This window comes from Moschus berezovskii, chromosome 3, assembly GCF_049115385.1.
Source record: "Moschus berezovskii isolate FMDL1 chromosome 3, NW_MosBer_1.0, whole genome shotgun sequence".
Taxonomy (NCBI): domain Eukaryota; kingdom Metazoa; phylum Chordata; class Mammalia; order Artiodactyla; family Moschidae; genus Moschus; species Moschus berezovskii.
Window position 1 is genome coordinate 21,622,873 of NC_142462.1, and position 3,708 is coordinate 21,626,580.

The 3,708-nt window shown below is 40.8% G+C and overlaps 1 pseudogene; it reads left to right on the top strand.

Annotated features, from left to right (window-relative positions):
- Positions 1–2,464: 2,464 nt before the first annotated feature.
- Positions 2,465–3,463, top strand: LOC129552849 (ubiquitin carboxyl-terminal hydrolase 1 pseudogene; annotated as a pseudogene).
- Positions 3,464–3,708: the final 245 nt, after the last annotated feature.

Here is a 3,708-nt window from a genome sequence, read left to right on the forward strand (position 1 = left end):
ACCTCAAAGGCAGATAGGGTACCTCAAACCCAACGTTTTCTGCCTTTCACTCTCAACTGTGGAAATCACGGCTAAGGTGACCAGATAGATGACTCAAAAAAAAATCTTGGGTTCTGTTCATTTATATAAGGCAATTCGATTTGTAACCAGAGGAACAATGCACAAGGGTACATTAATAGAGCAATCATAACCCTAAAGGAGGGTCTTGAATTGGTACACACACAGACCAAATAAAGGACCAGAGATAACAATGATGACTAGAACAAGACAACTTGGAGTCCACGCCCTTCTAACAGTTGGTCTGCAGCAAAGTCTTTATACAGAATGATAACACACTATTTTTGCTATTACTCCTGCAGATGGCCTAAGTAAACACTCCATAAATACTTGTTGAATGAATGATAATTAGAAGTAGTTTTCAAGCTTTCATCAATCACTTGAGAATCATGATACAACAGATTGCTGCTGCTGCTGCTAAGTCGTGTCCAACTCTGTGCGACCCCATAGATGGCAGCCCACCAGGCTCCGCCGTCCATGGGATTCTCCAGGCAGGAACACTGGAGTGGGTTGCCATATCCTTCTCCAGTGCATGAAAGTGAAAAAGGGCAAGTGAAGTTGCTCAGTTGTGTCCAACTCTTCACGACCCCATGGACTGCAGCCTACCAGGCTCCTCCGCCCATGGGATTTTCTAGGCAAGAGTACTGGAGTGGCTTGTCATTGCCTTCTCTGGATACAACAGATTGCTCTCCTTCAAAGTACTGCTAGACAGGAAATCTTTTTTTGAAATTGTTTAATTTGTTGAAATATTCAACCATATAGAACCTATGTTGGTTGTGTTTGTTTTGGTACCAATGCCAACGTCTCCATTTCAACAGTGATGATGTTTTAGGGTCCAAAGATCATTTAAAAGGAACCAAAACCTGAGATGACTTGTGAATATTGGAAGGTGTTATCTGCCTGGGGTTACAGAAACACCAAAAGGACTAGTAACATATCAGAACAGACTTGTCTCATAGTTGCATATCTGGATAAGACCGAGGTATAATTTAGTGTTTCACAATCTTCTAATTTCACCTACCTCCCAGACTGTTCATCCACAGTAGAAAAGAACATTTTCAGCTGATAAAGGAGAAACCAGTATCTTTCTTACCCAATTTGGAGAAGTTGGTCCTTAACAGTCTATTTTCTTCAGTATAAAATGTTGATACAGTAGAATATCTAACACTTGTCCCAGAGTTCTGGAGGTTCTGTGATTTGTTATCTTTCTTGACTCCAACTCGATGGACATGAGTTTGAGTAAGCTCCGGGAGTTGCTGATGGATTGGGAAGCCCAGCATGCTGCAGTTCATCGGGTCACAAAGAGTCGGACACAGCTGAGCGACTGAACTGAATGGAACTCGAGTCCAAAAGAATAACAGATACTCTCATGTCATTCACCATAAATTAGAAAGACACCCAAATGGTATTGGTCTACTTATTAACTAAGGGAAGGATTCAAAGCATTCAATGACAAGGAAGTGAACGTTATCCTTGGTAATAAAATGTAGGAATTGTGCCATCTCTTACATCTGGAGCATCATGGCTCCTTAACATCCATATATATTTTTTTTTCTTTTAAAAAAAATTATTTTTTAATTGGAGGAAAATTGCTTTATGCTGCTGTGCTGGTTTCTGCCGTACAACAACTTGAGTCAGCCGTAATTACACATATATCCCCTCCCTCTGAGCCTTCTCCCCTCCTGTCATCCCGCCCCTCAGTCATCACAGAGTGCCAGGCTGGGCTCCCTGTGCTGTACAGCAGCTTCCCACTAGCCATCTATTTTGCACATGATAGTGCATATGTCAATGCTCTGTTGATCCCATCCTCTCCTTCCCCTGCTGTGTCCACAATTAAAAAAAATATGTTTGTTTTTATTTGGCTGTGTCAGGTCTTAGTTTCCCAAGGGAACTTCTATTGCAGCGCAGGGCTTCTTTCTAGTTGTGGTGTGTGGGCCCCGGTGCCCCGAGGCATGTGGGATCTTAGTTCCCCGACCAGGGATAGAACTCATATCACCCTTACTGGAAGGTGACACCATAACACTGGACCACTAGGGAAGTCCCCACAATTTTTCTTGTATTATTTACTCTCTGATATATCTATCTATCTGTCATCTTGCTTTATTATTTGTCACTTGATCTGCAGCTTGAGTCTCATATACAACAAGAGGGTCCTAGAACCCAGCAGCAGCATAAATCCTCATTGCACCAATCTTATGACTGTGAAAATCTTCCTCTAAAAATTTCCTTCAGCATTCATATTTTCTCTTTCTGTACTATCTGTTCTTTACTAAGAGCAGATTTCTTATGACAAAACAATCAGGGTGCTCTCTGGAAATTTTTTACAATTTTCCTTTCTAAGAAATATCTGGAAGTGTACAGGTCTTCCTCTATCATAGGTTTGAATGTCCAAGTTTAAAAAAATTATTTTCAAGTCATCAGTGTACCAGTGCAAGAAGACAAGCTTTCCAAAGTAGAAGAGAGTTCTGAAATTTCTCCAGAGCCAAAAACAGAAATGAAGACCCTGAGATGGGCAATTTCACAATTTGCTTCTGTGGAAAGGATTGTAGGAGAAGATAAATATTTCTGTGAAAACTGCCATCATTATACTGAAGCGGAACGAAGTCTTTTGTTTGACAAAATGCCTGAAGTTATAACTATTCATTTGAAGTGCTTTGCTGCTAGTGGCTTGGAGTTTGACTGTTATGGTGGTGGACTTTCCAAGATCAACACTCCTTTACTGACACCTCTTAAATTGTCACTAGAAGAATGGAGCACAAAGCCAGCCAACGACAGCTATGGATTGTTTGCAGTTGTGATGCATAGTGGCATTACAGTTAGTAGTGGGCACTATACTGCTTCTGTTAGTCACCGACCTTAACAGTTTAGAACTAGATAAGGAAGATTTTGTGATTGACCAAATGTGTGAAATAGGTAAGCCAGAACCCCTGAAGGAGGAGGAAGTAAGGGGTGTGGTTGAAAATTATGACAATGAAGAAGTGTCTGTTAGAGGCAGTGGAAACAACCAGCCAAGTAAAGTTTTGAACAAAAAAAATGTAGGAGCTCTTGGACTTCTTGGAGGACAAAAGAGCAAGGCAGATTATCAGTTATACAACAAAGCGTCTAATCCTGATAAAGTTGCCAGTACAGCACTTCCCAAAAATAGAAATTCTGAGACTAACAATACTAATGGGACCCATGAATCTGATAGTGACAAGGAATCCAGCGACCAAACAGGCATTAACATCAGTGGTTTTGAGAACAAAATTTCATATGTAGTGCAAAGCTTAAAGGAATATGAGGGAAGTGGTTGCTTTTTGATGATTCTGAAGTGAAAGTTACTGAAGAGAAGGGCTTTTTGAATTCTCTTTCTCCTTCTACATCTCCTACATCTACTCCTTACTTGCTACAAGAAATTATAGAGTGATTGTATTTTCCTTGTATATACATTAAACAGACATACATGGATAAACATTGGTAAATTGATCACATCAAAGTAGCTTATCTTTTGAAGCTATTGGATATTATTGGTCTCTAGGAGAAGGCAATGGCAAGCCACTCCAGTGCTCTTGCCTAGAAAATCCCATGGATGGAGGAGCCTGGTAGGCTGCAGTCCGTGGGGTCGCTAAGGGTCGGACAGGACTGAGCGACTTCACTTTCACTTTTCACTTT